General features: G+C 42.3%; 1 protein-coding gene across 1 annotated transcript in view; it reads right to left on the minus strand.

Moving 5' to 3' along the window:
- Window positions 1-23,639, minus strand: part of Rad54l2 (RAD54 like 2) — a 92,326-nt gene extending 68,687 nt beyond the window's left edge. The window contains exon 1 of the mRNA XM_050139676.1: window positions 23,419-23,639. The gene's annotated coding sequence lies outside the window, so the exon portion shown is untranslated. The remainder of the gene's footprint in view (window positions 1-23,418) is intronic.
- Between the last annotated feature and the right edge of the window lie 338 nt (window positions 23,640-23,977).

Consider the following 23,977-nt stretch of genomic DNA (forward strand, 5'->3'; position numbering starts at 1 on the left):
AGACTCCAGACCTGCTTTGGAACAAGAAGCTAATGAGGTACCATCTCTGGTCCTCAGCCAGCAAACAGTCATCAAACATTCTTGTGACCTCTTCTCAAGTATATGTTTTCCCAGCACTGCAGTCAAATTGAAAATGTTTATCCAAAACTTAGAAGGGGACCGAGGGCTGGAGAAGGGCAGGGTGACTCCCGCTCTCCGCAGCACGCAAGAATGAGGAGTTACTCTAACTCGCAGTTACATAACAGCGAGGCTGAACAAAAGGTCCGGCTAAGTCAACAGTGACAGCTAACAGCAGAAACCCAGGGATAGTGACCAGCAAAATGGCTTGGTAGGAAAAGGTCAGGCTGGCTAACCAGAGAGTCCAAAGGACACACCTGGCTGCATCTCCCCAGCACTTCAACTACAAGAGAATGCCACCAGGCCCAACTCTTCAACAAGGGTTCAAGGGTCTCAATTCACAACCTCATACTTGCACAGTAAACATCTCGCCACATGAACTACCTCCCTAGCTTCTGAACTTTACCATTTTTGTAGTAAATAAAACATAGGCATCATAAAAATAGGCATGTTATTATTATAGACAGTCTGATAGCACTGTAACTGTAATCTCTGCATCTGAGGGCAGAGTAGAGACAAGAGAATCAGGTGTTCAAGGTCAACTGGTTCCTCTGCTGAGAACATCACAGTGGAAGGACATGGTGAACCACAACTCTCCATGGCAGCCTGAAAACAGCAAAAGTACAAACAGGAAAAGGACAAGCAAGACACAATCTCCTGCAATCCACTCCTTGCACCTAAGTCCCAATAATCAGTGGGGGTTCACACCTTTAGTCCCAGCCCTCAGGAGGCAGAAGCAGGCAAATCTCCAAGTTAAAGGACAGCCTGGTCTACAGAGCAAGTTCCAGGAAAAAACCCTGACTTGAAAAACAAATCAAAACAAAAACATTATAAGCTGTGGGAACCTAGGCAGTTTGGATGCTCACCTTACTAGACCTGGATGGAAATGGGTGGTCCTTGGACTTCCCACAGGGCAGGAAACCCTGATTGCTCTTTGGGCTGACGAGGGAGGGGGACTTGATTGGGGGAGGGGGAGGAAAAGGGGAGGCGGCGGTGGGGAAGAGACAGAAATCTTTAATAAATAAATAAATAAAATGGAAAAAAAAAAACATTATAAGCTGAATACCAGCTCATTTGGAAGTCCTGTAGTACACACCAGTATGTTGGCTATCTTATGATAACCAATGTTCAAGTCAAGAAGAGCCTGATTCCATTTCCAATTATATGTATAACATATTCCAAGATCTGTGCTGTCTAATTACTAAACAAATAAAATTTGTTTCAGGGTGCTCATCTCTAGAACAATAGCTAGAATACAGTTTTACCCAAAAGTTACATTTAAAAATTGGCTCAAAAACAGAAAACAGGAATTCTTCTCAGATAAAACTAGATAAGGCAATTCTACAAAGACTGAATAAAACACTGTAGGATGAAAAAAATTAGAGACATCATACAATAATCACATTGTATGGCTTGTCATAGTCAAGAAGAAAATCAAGTGGGGCTCTGGATATATCAACTGGCTCTAAATCCATGGGAAGCAAAGGGTAATCAAGTGCAAATAACCAAGGTTATTAAATTTAAGAAGTCTAAAACATAAATAATTTTTATGTCAAGCCAAGGGAAGCTAACATAAGCAGCAAGAATAAATGCTTTGTTTGCATTAAGATTCAAGATTCCAAGATTCCAGGGCTCTTACTAAGAGAAACCCTGTCTCAAAAAACCAAAAAACAAGACTCAAGATTCCTCATTATAGATGAGCAAAATGAAGAGATATGACCTAGGGAAAAGCATCAGCTGAGACAAAATTTAGAAAGCTAATCTATGTGAAAGAGTAATACTTTCCAACTGAATAGATCATTCTGTTGATGCTGGCTACTACTATTCAGGCTGGTTTCTCAAGAACACAGCGCCTGTGTATACTTCACAAAGCATTCACAAAGCATTCATTGCAGATCATTTAAGGAATAGTAACAGAACCAAAACTGGGCTACATGAAACTGCCCTAAAGTGAGAAAACAGGGCCAGCAACACGGCTGTCTTAGCTATTTTCCACAATGTTGTGATAAACTCCTCTGACAAAAGCAACTGAAGCGAGGATGAGCTGATTTTAGCTCCCAGTTCTAGGGTACAGCCCATCATTGCTGGAAATCCTAGCAGCAGGCTCCAAGCTCCTGGCTACACTGCTTTCCCTGGCAGAAAGCAGAAAATAATGAATGCATGGATGCATTTTTCCTGTTTTCCCCTCTTACATGGTCTGGATCCTCTGTCTTGAGCATGGCATCATCCACAGTTGGCATACCTTGCCACCTCAGTTAACAGAAACAAGCTAATTTTCTATAAGCACATCCAGAGATCCTTCTCCCAGGTGATCTGATAAAGATTCTGTCAAGTTGACATTTAAAAGTAACCATCACAATGGCTCAGCCAGTAAAGGTACTCACCCACCTGACACCCTGAGTTTGATCCCCTGAAGCCAAGAATCTGTGTCGTGTGTATTATGTCCATATACACACATGCATGTGCACACACACACGCTTTTAAAAAATTAAATAATAAAAAGAATTTGGTATGGCTCAATTAGGTTCATTCAATTCAGTGACTCGCACTTCACTTTAACCTGAGCAGGCAAGACAAACCTCGTGAGGCACACAAAGGAAACTACCAATATCTAAAACAGATCACTCTACCAAAAGGGCATTTGACTTATTTAGGAAAAGTATATCTGACTATACAAAATACAATAGTACAAACTTTAAGGTTTTCAAGACTATTTTTAACATATAACATATATGAGGATCGGCAGAAAATAAGAATTAATAAAAATGGCCGGGCGGTGGTGGCGCACGCCTTTAATCCCAGCACTCGGGAGGCAGAGGCAGGTGGATCTCTGTGAGTTCGAGGCCAGCCTGGTCTACAAGAGCTAGTGCCAGGACAGGCTCCAAAGCTACAGAGAAACCCTGTCTCGAAAAAAACAAAAAAAAAAAAAAAAAAAAAATCCAACTTAAATAATAAAAATACATATGAACAGGGAGTAAAGATATGAAGGAAATGCATCCAAAAATAAATCATTTTTATCTCTGGTTGGTAGTTTTACCTAAAAAAAAGTTAATATCTTCTTTATTCTTTTGTTAGATGTCTTCAATCCCAGCACTAGGGGAGTAGAGAGAGGCAGGATGACCATTAACAGAAATAAAGAGTTCAGAACCCCTACCCCACGGATAAGGAGAGAGACACTATCTCCAAAAACAACTTCAGGGGTGGTTAGATCTCTTTGTCTCTCTTTCCACCATGTCCACAGAGAATAAATTACCTTCTTTTTCCTTTTACTAAAAAAGCCAACAATCAAGAAACAAAAAATTTTAGAGGGGTTGCAGAAATGGTGCAATGGTTAAGAGCACTGGCTGAGGAGCCTCAGGCTTGGCTCGCAGCTCCCACATGACAGCACATTAACACCTGTGACTCCAGTCCCAGGGAGGCCTCTTCTGGCCTCCAAGGGTACCAGGAACACACATATACACATAAATTTTTTAATATTAAAAAAAAATCCAGCCAGGCGGTGGTGGCGCACGCCTTTAATCCCAGCACTTGGGAGGCAGAGGCAGGCGGATCTCTGAGTTCGAGACCAGCCTGGTCTACAGAGCTAGTTCCAGGACAGGCTCCAAAACCACAAAGAAACCCTGTCTCAAAGAACCAAAAAAAAAAAAAAAAAAAATCCAGTTGGGCGGTGGTGGCCTTGTTGGAGGAAATGTGTCACTGTGGAGGTGAGCTCTGAGGTCTCATATATGATCAAGCCACGCCCAGTGTCTCTGACCACTTCCTGTTGTGTGAGAGAGTCATGATGTAAGAACTCTCAGCTCCTTCTCTAGCATCGTGTCTGCCTGCAGGCTGCCTTGCTTCCCACCGTGATGATAAGGGACTAAATCTCTGAACTGTAAGAGAATCACCACAATGAAATGTTTTCCTCTCTAAGAGTTTGCTGTGGTCATGATGTCTCTTCACAGCAACAGAAACCCTAAGACAATTATAGTTTTATATAAACATTCCTCTAGATATATAAAGAGAAAGTAATTCCAGAAGAACTTAGTATTCAAAAATTAAACTGGTATTGTTTGCTGCTTGGATCAATACAGTAATTTTACGAACATTCCAATCTGTAAACTGTTCCTACTGATTCTCCCCTTCATCATTTCTAGTAGGTCAATATTTCTTTATGAGTCAGTAATTCTCTATAGCCCTCAATTATTTTTTTCCTATAGAATAATAACCAATCACACCATGAACTAGCCACATAAACAATTTCCAGTCAATACTCAAGAATTTATTATATTTACCTATAATCTTAGCACTTGGGAGGTACAGACGAGATTCAAGAGCTTAAGGCCAGATAAAGCTATATATTGAATTGGCATCCAGCCTCAGCTACACTAGAGGCTGTCTCAAAAAAATAGCCAGGATTGTGGCCAACACCTTTAATCTCAGCACTTGAGAAGCAGAGGCAGGAAGAGCTCTGTAAATTCAAGGCCAGCACAGCCTACATAGCAAGGCCACCAAAGACTACAATCTCAATATTTAAATTATTTCTATCTGTCCATTCCTCTTCTCTTTTGTTTGGTCAAATACATGCTAAACCTAAGTAAACTGAAATGTGAGATGTAATGTGAGATAATCAGAGCACAGAGTGGCTCAAGCCTACAATCTCTATTCTCAAAAGCAGAGGCAAGTGGATCATTTAGAGTCTGAAGCCAGCCTAGTCTACAATGGGAGGTCCAAGCCAGCCAGAACTACATAGAAAAGCTATCCCTCCTTCCCCCACCCAAAAAGTTACAGGCACTTCTGTACTGTGGGGTACAAAAAGGAAGTCTTGGTATCCATGGGTTTAATGATAATCTGGTTCAGGGAACAATTCAAGGCTGTATTTATTAAGTGCTTAAATGAATGATAGAGATCCCATCTGCACTAGAGTTCAGTGAAAGAGGCATCAGAATCTGAGGTTTTGATACTGGTTAGCATTCCTGGAAGAGATAGACTTGGAGACAACCTTTAAAGCATGGAAAAATTAAATTATACAAGTGACAAGAAAAAGAGAAAACTCCATATAGAAACCATCACTTAGATATGACAATTGCTGGAAATACAAAGTTTTCTGGAATGGCAGATAAAATTACTCAAGAATATAAATATTACACATCTATTATTAACTAGTAATAGTTAACACAGAAAATATACCGATGAGTGGATCCTGGCCACAGAATGACTGGAGCCCTCCCAAGAATGGCCCAGTCAGCTGATACAGATATGAAAGCATAAGCTATGTAAGTACAGCAGTAACAGAAAATACTACAGTTCTTCTGTCAACTGATGGGATAGAGGAATAAAATACAGATTATCTACAGAAAATATTGCATTCTTCAGGGATAAAAAGAATAAAGTGCCAGGCATCATGGAGGCTTAGCCTGTAATCCCAACACTCAGCAGAAGATTCCAACTGTACATATCCTGTGCAGTTGCTAAGGAGTCTGAGCTTTGTCTTGAACAAGGACTGGCAAATGTGCAGCACTTAGTTCCACCTGTCTGTCTCTGGCAAGTTCAACCACTATGCACTGAGCACTGAAGCTCAGAGTATCCTCCCATAACTGTATACACAAAATCCTCCGTACGATTTGCTCCTTCTGAAATCACAGAAGGATCTCAAACAGGCAAGTGGCTTCACGTGAATTTTCAATTAAAAACAAAACTGGTGGCTGTGCAAAAGCAGGGAAATTAGGCAGAAAGCTGTGTGACCATCTGGGCACTAAGTGATGAGACCTTGAACTACAATAATGGCAATGAGAAGGGCAAAAAGCGTATCAAAGATTAAGGAAGTGAAACCAGAAGATCTAAATGGTAAGGGGCCCTACAAGTCTTGCTCATCACTAAATTCCAGCATCCACATTCATGGAATATAGCAAGGGTTCCATAAGTACTCATCAAAATGTCAAGAGCTTATCATACATTCTTCCACTGACTGTTCACAATGCCAGCATGGAAGCACTATTGTCATTCCACAGAAAAAGAATCTATGGTTTAAAGAGGTTAAGTGACTTGCCCCAAACATAGACAGATAGGGCAGAGTAGAATGTAATTCTGATAAGACTTCCAACTCCAAAACCTAAGCTTTTTCTGTGACCCTGGCTTCCAACTTGAACAATCTGGTAACAATATTGCTGACAATGAAATGACAAAAAAGCAACTAAAAATAGACCAGGGTCAGAGATTTGGATATTCTCACTGTATGGGGGGTGTATATGGTGAAAAGAAGAGTCAGGAGCGAGCTAACCCAGGAAGAATGAAGAAATGGAGTCCGCATGGAAAGTCACAGAGCAACGCAGAGAATGGGGCCAGAGTGTGTTTACGAGGAAGGCGTCAGCAAGCTGAGCACGCACAAAAGGCTCAAACTCCACAGAATGAGAGATGGGAGAGTCGCTGGAAGTGGCAGCACACAGGGCTGGGGTTCACTGAAAACAAAGATCCCATTACTACTAATAATGAATGTTAAATCTATTGTTTTTATACCCTTCAACCCTCAAAAATATTTATATGTCTAAGGTGCCTACAGGAGTTTAAGTGTACTCCCTCTATGCAGGCATCCAAAGAAGCCAGAGGGCATCAGATATCATGGAATTGGGAGTTACAGGAGGTTGTGGACCACCTGATAAAAGTGCTGGACAATGAACCCAGGTCCTCTGCAAGAGTAGCAAGTATTTTTGTTTTGTTTTGTTTTTCGAGACAGGGTTTCTCTGTAGCTTTCGAGCCTATCCTGGAACTAGCTCTTGTAGACCAGGCTGGCCTCGAACTCACAGAGATCCGCCTGCCTCTGCCTCCGAAGTACTGGAATTAAAGGCGTGCGCCATCACCGCCTGGCCCAACTCCCACACTTTTACATTGAACCTTTAATATCAAATGTGTATGAAGATGGAACATTTGGGAGGTAAATGGATCACAAAGGTACAAGCCGTCATTAAACAAAGTGGTACTTTAAAAGAAACAGAGGGATGATCTCTCTTCTACTGCTCAAGGGTACAGTAAGAAGGGAGCACCTGAACATCAGTGAGAGCAGTTACCAGGGACCCAGCATTCCCACTCTGAAAAACCACCTCCAGAGTTTGAGAATAAATGTGTTTAACTAACTGATGGCATTTTGTTTGACCAGCCAGAACTAAGATACTGACATCTCCCAAGTAACTAAAAACTGTTTTGTGCTTATTCCCTCATCTCTGACACAGAAATAAGCCAGGGATGGTGACACGTGCCTATAGTCCTAACACCTAGGAGGCTGAGAAAGGAAGATAGTCTGGCTAGCCTGGATTTGTAAAGCAAAACCTTATCTCAAAAGACCAAAAAAATTTTTTTAAAGGAAAGGAAGGAAGAAGGATGGGGGCGGGGAGGACTGCTATCATGGCCATCTTCTATTAGTTACTGTGAGGACTTCTTTCAGTTTGAAGATGCTCACCACGTGTAGTGGCCATTCGGTTGTCAACTTGACTACATCTGGAATGAACTAAAGCCCAAGCAGCCAGACACACCTGTGAGAGATTTTTTTTAAATTAAATCACTTGACATTCAAAGACCCACTTTAATCCTCATCTTCTGAGGTGGGAAAATCCACTTTTAATCCAGACCACACGTTCTGCTGGCAGCCTATATAAAGGTCCAAGAAGAAGGAAATGTGCCCTCTCTCTGCTTGCTTGTTCTCAATCTTGCTGGCAAGTCCATTCCTTCACTGACATTAAAGCTACTTCTTTGGGATTCCAGTGTTATATACTAAAGACCAGCTGAGACATCCAGCCTCATGGACTGAACAACTACTGGATTCTTTGAACTTCTGTTAGTTCACAGTCATCTTGGACTAGCTGGACCACACTAAGCCTAATAAGCCCCTTTTCTTCCCCCTCCCCATGAGGATCCCACAGAAACCTCCTGTCTACAATATTTGGGCATAGTATTATATATGTTCCTGTTAGGTATTGTTATGTTTATCTACATGCCCTGTCTGAGGAGTTTTCATGTGGCCTAGGATGCCCTGAACTTCATAGGCAATGGAAGATAAACCTGAATTCCTGATCCTCCCGCCTTTAACTCCCAAGCTTCATATCCAATCTTACATTCCATGTTTTCTCTTACCTAAGAACTTTTCTATTGCTTCCTCTTTAGCACTTGTACATTCTAGAGCTCTTTGCTTAGTCCCTTTCTGATATAAGAGAACAGACGGATGCCACTGTGTGGGCATCTGTCTGGTAAAAGCTCCTATTAGACACTCCTGCTGAAGACACTTTGTGTCATATGACTAGAGTCCTCGTTGCCAGCCATTAAAGGCTCTCACACTAAGTTACCTGCAGTGGCTCTGGACTAATAAAACAGAAGGGAAAGCTTCAAAAATGCAAAGGAGTCAGTCAGGGCTGAAGAGATGACTCAGAGATTAAAAGCACTGACTGGTTCTCCCAGAGGCTCTGAGTTTAATTCCCAGTAACCACATGGTGGCCCACAGCCGTCTGTAATGAGACCTGGTGCCCTCTTCTGGCATTCAGCGATACATGCGGGCAGAACACTGTATACATAATAAATAAATCTTAAAAGAAAATGCAAGAGTCTTCTTGAGGTTGAGTGAACACAGAAAGTATTCTTTGCCCTCATCACTGAAGGGCACTATCTAATATATAACATAAAAAAATATTATCTTAAGAAGTTTCCAAAGCACACCTGACATTTGCTTAGAAATTTCCAGTTATAAGATCTGGAGAGGGGTGGAGCACGCCTCTAATCCCAGCACTCAGGAGGCAGAGGCAGACAAATCTCTGAGAGTTTGAAGCAAGTCTGGTCTACAGCATGAGTTGTAGATTATCTCACAAAAATAAAAGACAAGGGGCTAGAGAGATGGCTCAGCAGTTAAGAGCACTGGATGCTCTTCCAGAGGAACAGGGTTCAATTCCCAGCACCCACATGGCAGCTCACAGCTGTCTTTAAGCCCAGTTCCAGGGGACCTAGTGCCATCATACAGACATATATGCAGGCAAAACATCAATGTACATAAAATTAAAAAAAAATAACCAGGCAGTGGTAGTGTAAACCTTTAAAACCAGGACTAGGGCCAGGCAGTGGAGGCACTTGCCTTTAATCCCAGTAGTTGAGAGGCAGAAATAGGCGGATCTCTGTAAATTCAAGGCCAACCTGGTCTACAAATCGAGTTCCAGGACAACCAGAGTTGTTACACAGAGAAACCCCATCTCAAAAAACCAAAAGGAAAAAAAATGATTAAGAAGTTGAAAAAGGCCGGGCGGTGGTGGCGCACGCCTTTAATCCCAGCACTGGGAGGCAGAGGCAGGCGGGTCTCTGGGAGTTCTGGTCTACGAGAGCTAGTTCCGGGACAGGCACCAAAGCTACAGAGAAACCCTGTCTCGAAAAACCAAAAAAAGAAAAAAGTTGAAAAAAGGAGATGCTTTGGGTGAGATATAATTCATTCAATTTTGTTTTATGTGCATTGGTGAGGGTGTCAGATCCCCTTGAACTGGACCTTCAGACACTTGTGAGCTGTTAGGTGGGTGCTGGGAATTGAACTCTGCTCCTCTAAAAAACAACCAGTGCTCTTAACCACTGAATCATCTCTCCAGCCCCCAATTAATGATTTCTTAGGAAGGATATGTTGTTATATCATATTGTTTTAATTTAAAGAATTGTTCCAAAAGAAAATCAGATACAAACTAAAGTATGTCACAAAAAGGTTGTGAGCTGGATGGTGGTGGTGCACACCATTAATCCCAGCACTTGGGAGGCAGAGGTAGGTGAATTTCTGTGAGTTCAAGGCCAGCCTGGTCTACAAGAGCTAGTTCCAGGACAGCTAAGGCTGTCTTGATAAGGAAGGAAGGAAGGAAGGAAGGAAGGAAGGAAGGAAGGAAGGAAGGAAGGAAGGAAGGAAGGAAGGAAGGAAGGAAGGGGAGGAGGGAGGGAGAAAAAGAAAGGACAGACAGACTGGGGGCGGGGCGGGGGTATGAAGAGGGTTAGGGAGATGGCTCAGAAGAGCACTTGTTGCTTTTGTAGAGGACCCAGGTTTGATTCCCAGAACCCATGTGGAAGGCTGCAATTATCTTTGGGGATCTGACTGCCCCTTCTGTATTCCTGGGGCACCAGGCATACACACGGTGCACAAAGATACATGCAAGCAAAACACCCATACAAATTTTAAAAAAAAAATGTTTTTTTTTAAAGATTTATAGAGGATGAAATTTAAAAATTGGTGTATGATTACGTTGACTGTATGTTTTTGGTGTTTGTTTGTTTGGGGATTTTGTGTTTATTTTTTGAGATAAGGTCCCACTATGTAGCTGTGATGGCTAACCTTAGTTGTCAACTTGACAACAACTGTAATCAGCTAAACCCAAGCAGCTGGGCACAGGAAGAAAGGATTTTATTGACTGGATCATTTGAAATCATGGCCCTAATCTGGGTCATGCCTTCCAGTAGCAATCTACATAAAAGGCCAGGGAAGAAGGATTTTGTTTGCTCTTGCTGGCAAGTACATCTACCCTTTTCTGGAGGCATTCCTTCCCTGGGATTAGAACCAGCAGTTCTCTAGGACTTCCCTGGGATTCCAGCACCAGACTTGCTAAACCATCCAGTCTTATAGTCTGGACAACTATGGAATCCTTGGCTTTTCCTTCATCACTGTTGGACTACTGGGACCACAGCCAACAAGCCACTCATACAAATGCTCTTTTAATTTATGTGAACACACACGCTCATTCTTATCAGTTCTCTTCTTTCAGAGAACCCCGACTAATACAACAGTGTTGGAACTTACTATGCGTCCCAGAGAAAAGAAATGGATCAGGAACATATGGTTAGAAACAGAAATAGAGACGACTTATTGAGAAAGGGTTTCTGAGCTAAGAGAGGTGTCACGTGATTTTAATCCCAGCACTTGGAAGGCAGAGGCAGGTGGATTTCTGTGAATTCAAGGCCAGTCTGGTTTATAGAACAAGTTCCAGGACAGCCAGTTCTGTTACACAGAGAAGCCGTGTCTTGAAAAACCACAAAGAGAGACAAAATAAACTTTAAAAAATAATTTAAAGAGGTAAAAAAATCTACTTCATCTTTCTCTTGCTTCGTCTGTAAAGTGGGAATGTTTACCTCTGGGTTATTGGGAGAAAATAGAGTAAAAACATAAAATAAATGAACAAAAATTGTTTTTTGCAGTAAGAAGACTGCTTGTTCACTTGTTCTTTTCCCGGCTGTCCAGACTCCCAAAATAATCACACAGAAACCATATCATTTAAATCACTGCTTGGCCCACTAGCTCTAGCTTCTTATTTGCTAAATAACTCTTACACCTTGAATTAACCCATCTCCATTATTTTATATTTTACCATGAGATTCATGGCCTACCGGCAAGGTTTCATCATGTCTGTCTCTGATGGCTCCATGGCTTCTCTCTGACTCTACCTCCTTTCTCCCAGCATTCAGTTTGGTTTTCCCTGCCTACCTCTATTCTGCTCTGTGCAGGCCCAAGACAGTTTCCTTATTAAACAGTGATATTCACATATTCACAGCATACAGAGGGGAATCCTACATCACCTCCCACTTCCTTTTTAAATAAAAAGCAAGGTTTTAATTTTAACATAGCAAAATTACATATAACAAGACAGGTATTAAGCAAGAATTATATAGTTACAATATTTATATCTATTTTATCTTTTATCATAATTCACAAAAACTACATCTACTTTCTATCTATCCTTCAACTCCAAAGACTCCAGAAGGATATATTACCTAAGTAAACAGGAAGTACATTGTAAGCAACTTCCAAAACTCTTGAATTAACAGAGACATCCCACTTATTCATTCATTATTTATTTGTTTATTTATTTGTTGGGGCATGCATATATGGTCAGATCATGTAGGTTTCAGAGATCAAATTCAAGTCATCAGACTCAGTGGCAAACAACCCTTACCAGCCAAGCCATCTCACTGGCCCATAAAGTATAACATAGTTGGATGTGGCAGTTCATGCCTATAATCTCAGTTCTTAGGAGGTACCTTGTTAGGGTTTTGATGTGGGAGTGTCATATATCAATCTGTTGATTTCATTGGCTGAGCAATAAAGAAACTGCTGGCCCTGATAGGTTAAAAGATAGGTGGGCGGAATAAACAGGATAGGATGCTGGGCGGAAGAGGAAGTGAGGTCAGACTCTGCTCTGCTCCCGGAGAGACCGGACAGCTCTGCTGGAGCAGAGACGCCATGCTCAGCTCTCCCGGGCAGATGCACGCAATGAAGCTCCTCCGAGTAGGCTAGAATCTTCCCGGTAAGCGCACCTTGGGGTGCTTACACACATCATTAGAAATGGGCTAGTCCAGGTGCGAGAATTAGCCTGTAAGGGCTAGAGTTCATGGGCCAAGCAGTTCTTTAAATGAATACAGCTTGTGTGTTGTTATTTCGGGCATAAGCTAGCCAAGCGGCAGGGGTGTTGGGGACGGAGCCCTGCGGCCGCTCCTATTTCAACAGGGTTTCTATTGCTGTGAAGGGACATCATGACCATAGTAACTCCTATAAGGAAAACATTTAATTGGGGATGGTTTACAGTTTCAGAGGTTTAATCCATTATTATCATGGTAGGGAGCATTGCAGCATGCAGGCAGACATGACACTAACTACATATTGATCAGAAGGCAGCAGGAAGCGAACTATCTGTCACACTGAGCAAAGCTTGAGCAAAAGAGACCTCACAGCCTGCCCCCACAGTAACACACTTCCTCCAACAAGGCCACAACTTCTTCAACAAGGCTACACTTCCTAATAATACCATTCCCTTTGGGATTATGGGGCCAATTGCATTCAAACTACCACAAAGGTTAAGGCTAGAGGATTTCCAGGATAGCCTTGGCTATAGAATGAGACAACACATAACAAATGAAAAGGACACATATATGAGCCATACTTAACATAGGAAAGCAAGGATTTTCTGTAATTACTTATCAGGGCTTCCATGAAACCATGAGTGAGTGTAAGCACTGTCAGTGTGTTTGTGAGAGCTGAACTCTATGTTTTTATTGCTTCCAACTTAGACTAAAACAGCTTCTCAAAACTGCAACGTAGCTCAAAAAACAACTTCAGTTTAACAGCTGCTGTCGAGTTGGAGTACCTTCTCCTCTGCCTCACTTTTCATCTGTATATCATATCCATTTCTGGGCTAATCCTAACTGCAGTTTTTTTTTATGTGTTCTTTTTCTTCAGTCTGGTATGCTTATTACCTGCATGAAAACAGTAGCTGCATTACTGAAGCTTTAATACGCTTAGTAACACCTTTCTGAAGGATTTCTATATGATATGATCACCCAAAAAAAATTACATCAAGTAATTTCTTTGGGGGAGGGGTTCTTCGAGACAAGGCTTCTCTGTGTAGCCTGGCTGTCCTAGAACTCTCTATACAGACCAGGCTGGTCCTGAACTCAGAAATCTGTCTGCCTCTGCTGGGATTGAAGACATGCCACCATACCCAGCAAATCACAGTAATTTAAGTGCTATTGTGTATTTCACTACTGAGAACTAAGAGTATCTTATAGTAAGACATGCTTTTAATCTCAACATTCAGAAAGTATTTGGAAGGTGGAGGTAGACAGATTTCTGTGAATTTAAGGGCTAGCCTAGTTTACCTAGAGAAAGATTCCTGACCAGCTCAAGGCTACATATAATGAGAGCCTGTCTCCAAAAACCAACCAACCAACCAACCAACAAACAAACAAACAAACTAGTGAGGCTAGGGCCATGGGTCAGCTGGTAAAGTTTCTACTGCTAAGCCTGACAACTTGAGTTTGATTCCCAGAAAACACATGCTGGAACACAGTGGAAGAAGAAATGAACTCCCTTGAGTTTTCCTCATCTCCACACATGTGTGCTTGAATATGACAGACAGACAGACAGATAAGTGGGTGGATGGATAGATAGATAGATAAACAGACAGATGATAGGGAAACAGAGATAGATAACTTTTTTAATAATCAAGAGAGTAGAGGCACAATATACTTTTGTATCCTGTAGGCACTAAGACATCTTAAACAGAACATATTAGTTTCAGTACTGATTTGAGCAAAGAACTGGTACAAATAGTTCCAAAGTCACTGAATCCAAAACCCCAAATAAAGCTTAGTAAAATAATCCTCTTTCCTGAGTGTAAAGTCGAAGAGCCTACCGAGGCCTCCAGAAAGCCCACCAGCTAGCACAGGTCACAACATCCTGCCGTTGAGTTCATTTCCCACTCCCAAGTAGGTGGCAACTTCAGCTTCATAGCAGGTGCCTGGAGCTGGTGTACAAACTAAAGAGTCACTTTTTACACATGAGGGCAAAATGCCTAGAGCAATAAACAGCCAGTGGAAAAGCTAAACAATACCAATGAAGAACTGCCGCATTTGCCACCAAAGAAATCTAAGATCCAAAAAGAGCAAGTAACAGTCCCCAGCTGCCAAACCCACGAACGCTGTCAGGTTTGATAGCACATGCCATTATTTCCAGCACCTGTAAGGCTGTGGAGCAGCGGGGACTGCAAAAAAAAAAAAAAAAAAAAAAAAAAAAAAAAAAAAAAAAAAAAAAAAAAAAAAAAAAAAAAGTTCAAACAGCCTGGGCTGCACAGCAAGACTCTGTCTTAAAGAAGAAGGTATGGAATAAACACTATTTTCCCAGCAAAGCGATACCTTTAGTAACCTAGAATGCAAAAGCAAAGCACTGCTGCAGTCCATGAAGATCAGGTGCATCCTCAAAGTCAGGACCTTCATCCTACCGCTACATAAAATAATGTCAGATCAGTCATAAGCAGAGGTCATTTAACTCCTCACTCAAACATTTGCTAAGTAGCTACTCTTTGCCAGTAATGGTTAGGTGCTGGAAATAAAGGTAAACAAAACTAGGTGTTGTGACACTCATCTGCAATCCCAGTACTAGGGAGACTAAGGTAGGAAAATCACAAGTTCCCTACAAGTTGTCCACTGACTTCCACTTGTCAATTGACCTACATGTGTGCATACACACACACACAGAAAATAATAAACATATTTTTAAAAAGAGAAAAAGGAAATAAGTTAAAAATCTTGTCCTTGGGCTAAAGAGATGGCTCAGTGATTAATACCACCTGCTACTCCCGAAGAGGACTCAGTTTTGGTTCCCAACACATCAGTTGGCTCACAACCACCTGTTAATCCCAATTACAGGGGATCTGATGCCACCGTCCAGCCTCTGAGGGCAACAGCCATACATGTGGTATACACACATATATACAAATATACACACATGTACATAAATTTTAAAAACATATTAAATCTCTTTTATAAGTCCTATCCTTGAGTAGTTTGAAATCTAGTCATGGAAGACATTCATAAACACCAAAACTGAACAAATCAGTATGGCTACTAGTCAAGCACCCTAAATTGCAACGCATCCAAAGGAGGGACAGCCATCTATTGGGAGCTTTCATTAGGTGCAGATGATAGGAAAATAAATAACAAATGAAAATGAAAACAGGGCTGGGAATGAAATCCAGGGGTAGAATATTTGTCCTGACATGCAGAGAACCTGAGTTCCACTCCTCAGAAGTTGTGGGTATATGGAGAGAGGCCACACGCTAAAATGAAGCACGTTGGGGTATTCATAGAGTTACCTATAACTTAAAATATTTCAGCATTTGTACAATATTAGGTCAAGCAGAGACCTGGTATGAATAGCTTCATAATTACTGAATTCAAGTTCCCAATAAAGTTTGGTCAAATAATCTTATTTCCTGAATATGGTAAGAATGCATTCAGTCAGGCCTCTAAAAAGTCTGTCAGACCCAAAACCATTTCTAACCTTATAACTTAGCCTCATGTATCAAAGAAATTACAGAAGAAAAGAAATAAAAAGGTAAGGGGGCAGGTCGAAATCTTTTAAGAGACATGTGAGATGCTTACAATATTTCCAGGCCACTAAGACATCATTTTCTCTTAATTGGAACTGAAGACTTCTCTAAAATGAAGGGAAGATTTCACTAATGTAAGACTGCAAAGGATTTAAGGGTTGCTCATTTCAAATCACTCTGGTCATGCCTTAATTTTCCCTTGAATATTAGTGGAATTTTGTTTTTCACTAGGGAGGTAGAGGTATGCAGATCTTTGAATTCAAGACCAGTCTGGTGTACAGAGTGAGTTCCAGAACAGCCCTGTCTTGTAAACACAAAGAAACCCTGTCTTGTAAAACCAAAAATAAATAAACTGAATAATTCTCTAGCAAGCCTGCAACCTTTGTTGTATGTCTGAGACTGGGTGGTGGTGGCACACACCTTTAATCCCAGCACTTGGGAGGCAGAGGCAGGCAGTGAGTTCAAAGCCAGCCTAATCTACAGAGTTCCAGGACAGCCAAAGCTAAAAAAATGTCCGAGGGCTGGGGAGAAGCTAGGTGGTTAAGAGCATATGCTGAGCACTCACATCAGGTAGCTCACAACTGCCTGTAACTCCAGCCCCAGATGACCTGACACCCTCTGTCCTTCTACACACACACACACACACACACACAGTAATGACTAAAATTAAACAAAATAAAATGTCTGAACAGAGTGCTAGATTCTATCAAAGGCGCCCCAATTAGATGACAAATCTCTCCAGCATGTGGAGGCTTCCACACAGAAAGACAGAAGCCAGGTTCCCTGAGGCCAACAAAAGAAAGTGTTCTGTCAATGGGAATGTTCACTGTTCCCAAACAAAGACATGCCACAGATACTGTGAGAGAAAAAAAACCTATGGATGTTGACAATGACCTTGGACTTTCTACATGCATTCTTACTTACCAGTACTAGAAAAAGACAATCTCAACAGTTCCTCTCACCTGAGCACCAGCAGATGCACACTGGACAGATCTTGCCTTCCACACCAGACCAGGCAAGTGAATCCCTCACTTCTACACAGCAGCTAGCTACGCTTTCCTACTATTACTTAGAATAGCAATTCCTGAGTCCAGGTGCAGGGGCTCACACTTGCAACTCAACATTCAAGAAGCTGAAACAAGTGAACTGTTACAAGTTCAAAGGCAGTCTAGGCTATAGTGTGAACCTGCCTTAAAAAGAGGAGGAGGAGGAAAGGAAGGAGGGGTGAGATGGAAGCAGCCCCTATATAGTAATACACACTAACTTTTATTAATAGCCAGCAGTGATCATCTATAAAGCACTTATGCAACATCTCCACTTCTCACTACAACCTCTAAGGGTCAAGAGTAAAGTGATATATGTGCAAACATGAAGACATGATTTTTATCACCAGAACCCACATATAAAGCCTAGGTATGGTATCGTGTGATTATAATCCCAAAACTGGGGCAGCAGAAAAAAGTGGATCCCCAAGGCTTTCTAGCCACCAACTTATCCTACTTAGGAAGGTCAAGGTCAGTGAGAGACCCTTTCTCCAAAAACAAGGTGGACCTCTGACCTCTACACCCACACATACACACATGAACATGCATACATATATAGATGTACACACACAACTTGCCCAGGGTCAAAGGCAAGAAATAGTCTGGTGGTGCACACATGTAATCCCAGCACTTAGAAGGCTAAAGCAGGAGAATGGCAAGTTCAAGGTCAGCCAGGGTTATACAGTAAGACCTATCTCAAGAAACAAATGAACAAAAAAACAAGCAAGAAGCAAAAGAAAGGCTGAAAATTCATAGGATAAAAAGGTAGATTATTGAATCTACTTTCAAACTAAGCAACTATATAGTCTTAAATATTTTATGTTGATATGGATTTTTGTATATTGATACAAATCTAAGGTTATTTTGTTAAACTGTATGTTTCTACTTTTGTTTAAGATATTTTGTATATTTATACAAATTTAAGGTTATTGTCCTTATACTGCACATTTGTTTTGTGTTTTTACTTCAGGTATTAGCTATACATCTCATACCTCTATAGCTTGTCTACTTATGCAATGTGAAGTTTTAGTCCTTAAAAGCTATGCTGGATAATAAAGAAATACCAGTTAATAGTCACCTGTATCTATCAAACTTATAGTCATGTTAATTAGATTTCCTAGGTATACAGATATATTTCAGATAGATAATCTTCAAACACTTAAAGACCTACAGAATATGGAATTTAAAATGTTTTAATAACTTAAGACTTTTCTCAACCTAAGATGTGTCTGCTCTTGACAACACTAATCTACTTCTAAAGAGAATGATGGGCATCAAAGAAACTCCATATAAAGTTTTCTTTCTTTGTGGCATAAGCTAGCCATTAGAGAAAGAAACTGCTCTTGCCTCGACGGCTGACAGCATGTTGCCCAAATTGGACAAGCAGAACACAAAGAAAGGCAACTGCTGGACTTTGCCAAGGCAAGGTAGGACAGTCCTTCAAAATCCTGCTTCTGAAAAAAAAATAATAATCTATCAGACATTCTAGGCTTGTGGGCCAAGTATGGATGCCCCAATGCTTCAGAGGAACCCTGGGTGACTGTCCAGGCAATCAGCTGTTTCTGTCATTTCTCACATTTTTTGGAAGTCACTTGCTTGTACTTCCTGCATACTCAAGTAATATTATTTCCTTCCTTCTCAGGTCTTTGATGGGGTTGAAGATGAGACAGTTACAATTACATTTCTCCCGAATCTTGGCAAAAACCATATTAGGTACAAAACTCTGACCTTTTCAGGAGAGGACAGGCTTCAATGCTACAGAGAAACCTTGTCTTGAAAAACCAAAAATAAAAAAGAAAAGAAAAGAAAAATAAATTTAAAATCAAGATACTTAGATTATAAATTATTTTAGATAGCACTGAGATTTTCTTTTTGTCTGGGCTTACTTGGTCAAAGAAAGTGAAACTGGTTCATACATTGCTTTGAAGGCAAGGTGAATACTTGAAGTATTTTTGACTACTTGAGTGACTCAACTTCACTTAAGTTTAGAGATATTTCTTTCTTTTTTGTTGCTTTTGAGACAGGGTCCAATGTAACCCAGGACTGCCTGTAACTCTGGATGCTTCTGTCTCCACAAGTGCTGGAATATGAGGCCTGTGCCACATGTAGACTTTTCAATTTCTTTAGATTGCCTATTACAGTGGAAAGAACATAGTCTTTAGAGTCATTCTCCTTTGTTGCTTTTGTTGTTTTGAGATAGGATATCTTATAGCCCAGGTTGGCCAGGGTCTCATGTAACCCAAACTAACCTCAAACTCTTATGTAGTTAATATGACCTTATACTTCTGATCCTCCTACCTTCACCTCCTGAGTGCTAAGATTTTAATTGTGCACCATACCTGGTTTATGTTGTACTGGGGATCAAACCCAGAGCATTGTATATGGCAAGCAGTACACTACAAAACCAGGTTGCATTCCTTGTATTTTTTTTTTTTTTTTTGATTTTTCGAGACAAGGTTTCTCTGTGGCTTTGGAGCCTGTCCTGGAACTAGCTCTGTAGACCAGGCTGGTCTCGAACTCACAGAGATCCGCCTGCCTCTGCCTCCCGAGTGCTGGGATTAAAGGCGTGTGCCACCACCGCCCGGCTGCTACAATGTTTTATCTCAGTATCTGGGCATGGAGGTCCACACCTGCAATCTAGGTACTGGGGAGATGAAAGCAGGCGGCGTGGGGGGTGCACATCTGTAATCTAGGTACTGGGGAGGTGAAAGCAGGTGGCTCGCTCACCCACACAGAAACAAAATATTTTACCCTGTGTTTTTTCCCCTTAACAGGTATATTTAAATAAAATAGCACAATCCCATACCAGTATGAACATATGCTAATCTTTTTGCATGAAGAGAAGCAATTATTATTACTCAAAACCAATGTACTAAAAGAAACTTAAGCCAGACTGTAGTGGTACACAACTTTAATCATAGCACTTGGGAGGCAGAGACAGGCAAATCTCTGAGTTCAACGCCAGCCTGGTCTACAGAGTAAGTTTCAGGGTAGCCAGGTCTACATAGAGATACTCTATCTGGGGGGCACTAGGAAGACTTAACTGTTCTACTTAATAAAACCTTGCTATACCTGAGTCACTTCTTCATACATGTACAGCTACTTCGTAACTATAAACTAGCACTATTAGAATGTCAAAAGATACCACTTTAAGAGCTGCCTGACACAATTAACTGGCATAGGGAAGCAAATCATAGTTTATACATTAAACTTGCAGAGTGTGAACCTATCAACACAACACTGGGAGGCTGAGGACTGCCTCATTTCCAGGTTGGGCTGAAGTCTGGGCTACACAGTGAGTTCTAGGCTGAGCTAGAGTTTGAGATTCTGTCTCAAAAACAAGCCATGGCTGGGCATGGTGGCACAGCACATGCCTTTAATCCCAGCACATAGAGGCAGAGGCAGGTGGACTTTTATGAATTTGAGATTACCTTAATATAAATAATGAATTCCAAGCCAGTCAGAGTTACATAGTGAGACACTGTCTCAAAAAGGAATTTTAAAAGGAATTCTGGGCCAGGCAGTGGCGGCCCACACCTTTAATCCCAGCACCTGGGAGGCAAAGGCCAGCCTGGTCTACAGAGTGTTACAGGATAGCCTGGGCTACACAGAGAAACACTGTCCAAAACAACAACAAAAGAATTCCAGGTTGGAAAGATAGCTCAGGAATTAAAGAGTGTTGCGCTTGCAGAGGACCTAAGTTTGATTCCTAGCATCCACATCACAATTCACACCTGCCTATAACTCTAGCTCCTGGAAGACTGACTACCTCTTAACCTCCACAGACACCTTGACATACATACATGTGCATACCCACATATACATAAAATATAATAATAGTAACAAATATTTTAAAAAAAAAAACTTGCCAGACACAGTGGTGGCACGTGATTTTAATCCCAGCACTCGAGAGGCAGAGGCAAGAAAAAAAAGGGAGAGAAAAAAAACTTTTAGAATCTCTGAGTTCAAGGCCAGCCTGGTCTACAGAGCAAGTTCCAGAACAGCCAGGGCTACACAGCAAAACCCAGTCTCAAGAAAGAGAGAGAGAGAGAGAGGCGGGCGATGGTGGCGCACGCCTTTAAGCCCAGCACTCGGGAGGCAGCAGAGGCAGGCAGATCTCTGTGAGTTCGAGACCAGCCTGGTCTACAGAGCTAGTTCCAGGACAGCCTCCAAAGCCACTGAGAAACCCTCTCTCGAAAAACGAGAGAGAGAGAGGAGAGAGGAGAGAGAGAGAGGAGAGAGAGAGAGGAGAGAGGAGAGAGAGGAGAGAGGGGAGAGAGGGGAGAGAGGAGAGAGGAGAGAGGAGAGAGGAGAGAGGGAGAGAGAGAGAGGAAAGAGAGAGAGAGAGAACTTTTTTTTATTGATATTTATTGAGCTTTACTCCTGAGTAAATTGGGAGCATGGGGACCTTGAGGGAGAATTAAAGGGGGGGGAGGGGAGAGTCAAGTAGGGGAGCAGAGAGAAAAAGCTTTTTTTTTTGGTGGAGGTTCAAGACAGGGTTTCTGTGTGTAGCTTTGGTGCTGATCCTGTAACTAGTTCTTGTAAATCAGGCTGGCCTTGAACTCACAAGATCAGCCTGCCTCTGCCTCTGGAGTGCTGGGATTAAAGGCTTACACCACCACTGCCAGGACAAAAAAAAAAAAAAAAAAATAAAAAAAAAAAAAAAAACCCTAGAATTAGAACTATCAGTATAGGTACACAACTACTTCACTTATCACTTGACAATAGTAGCCTGCAAATAGGCAATACATCCTATACACTCTAGATAAATTGAGATGGCATGTTGATTCTGATATGGCTTTGTTCACATATAGACAACACTCCAACTTTTACCTGAAGATACATACAAAGTTCTAGTGCACAGCTGGAACTGTTGGGGTTTACACAGCTGGGGTTAACACACTGACATAGACTGTAACATGGAAACAGAACACACAGATCAAAAGCGCTGAAGACAGATAGCATTTTAGTGAAGATAATGTCCTGTGAGAGTTAGCAAGGATGCTGAATGGTGATGACGAAGATTTAACAGATTGAAAAAAATTTTAACAGATTGAATGTAATCACTTCATGGCAGTAAGAGATAATGAAATTTCTAAAGAGCTTTGAACAGCAGAAACGATAAGACTTTTTCACATCCTTCTCTATAGTTACATATACTAAATAATGGAAAATAAATCAGTGAAGTCTTTTCAGTTAGCTTGGATTTACAAGAATGGTACTGAAAGCTCTAGGACTTACAATATTATTATTGGGTTTAAGTTTCTCTGTCATTACAAACAATAGCCACAGTGCTAAAAACAAAATATGAGTCACAATTCAAAAAAGAGGGGAAAGGGGGAGAAATGAACAGAGAAAGCTTTGAACTCAAATACCACTAAGAAATTCCTTACTTAAATGACTGCCAGCGACAGCCACCACTTTGACTTTGGAGTAAGAAGGAAAGGTCCACACTGTCCTCTCCTCTGGAACAAATTCATTTAACCCCCCCCCCCACAAACACCCACTCTAGCCTCAAAGTCCAGGCACCAATACAGTCAGCCACATCCGCCTGCGAGAGCAGGATTCTAACAGATCTGAGTCACCCACTCCCCCGCAGTAAGAGGTCATCCTCTCTATCAGAAAGCCCACTTTGCAAAGTGCTCTTGTTCTACACCCAGATCGCCACCATGACCCACATAAAGCCAAGTCCTCCACCCCAGCAGTTGCCGGCCGTATTCTCCCCCTCTACCCCCCAGCTCACAACACAACTCATATCGGCCTCATCCTAACCCAAGGCAGCCAACACTACTCCTATGACAAGTTTCCTATCAGAGAACCACTTTTAACTCGGGTACATCTGAGTCGCGAAGGACCCCATCCAGCTCTTTGCTCAACTCTTTTGTGCCCAACTAAGTTCCAGCCTTTCCAGGAACTAGTCACCAATTACCTCAGAGAAGCTAAACTCTCCAAGCCCAGTCTAATAAATTCCCACACCTCCCGAGGGGGTATGGAGGAGACGCGCCCCTATGTGCTTTAGGGACCAAGCCACAGAGGCCCCTAAAATTCGAATTGCAACCACTCTCCTCAAACCACGCCACGATATGGCCAGCTCCTAGGGAGCCGGTATCAAGCATCAAAAGCGCACAGCAACTGTAGTTAAGTCCCGGTAAATACGACTCCCTTCATTGACTACGAAACCCCCAACTATCAAGCCACTGAAGCCCCGAGTGGATGCCAAGACCCCCGCCAAGCCTCCAGTCACTGGAGTTTCCTAGGTCGGACTCAGCTCCCCCAAGGCCCAAGCCGCCAGGAGTAGCTGGCTGCCCCAGGCTTCTGCACGCCGGGGACCCTAGCCGCGTCCCCATTGTTGCGGGTCCCCCAGCGGCCCCGGCAGGGAGTAAGCGGACCGTAGGGACTCTCACCTCCCGTGCCACGGATCCGGGCCGCACCGGACCGGGCTGGGCCGAAGGACCTCGCGTTCCGCCGCGCTCGCCTGGACGGTGTCTGCGGCGGCGGGAGCCGGAGCTGCGGCTGAGGCGGAAGCAGCCAGCCAGGCCCGGGCGCCACGGGCTGGCTCTGGCCGAGGGTCGGTCTTCTCCGGCGGCGGCGCTCTCAGTCTCCGCTCGCGGTCCGCACCAGAAAGCTTCCCCTCCCGTCCCTCTCACCCAGACACCCGGACGGGAACACGAGCCACCCGCAGCAAAGTTCCGCTGTTGTTCTTTCCCTGCGGCGAAGGGATACTAAACTGCCCTTCTTGCCTGAACAAGGAGATGCGTTTACTTCAGAGGACCTGTTCGGGAATAAGTTAGATGCAGAAAAATCCCAGGCCAGAACCTGCCTGGAAGTGCTAGGTTCAACTGAATGGATTTGCATTCATTAGCCACCAAAACCACACATTAATCAGTACAATTGAGCCTGAGCGCCTACTTTCCTCAATTTTGGGATAATGTCAAAACTTACCGGGGATGAGATGAGGCGGAT

This window comes from Alexandromys fortis, unplaced genomic scaffold, assembly GCF_014885135.2.
Source record: "Alexandromys fortis isolate MF-2015 unplaced genomic scaffold, M_Fortis_MF-2015_v1.1 scaffold_36, whole genome shotgun sequence".
NCBI lineage: Eukaryota > Metazoa > Chordata > Mammalia > Rodentia > Cricetidae > Alexandromys > Alexandromys fortis.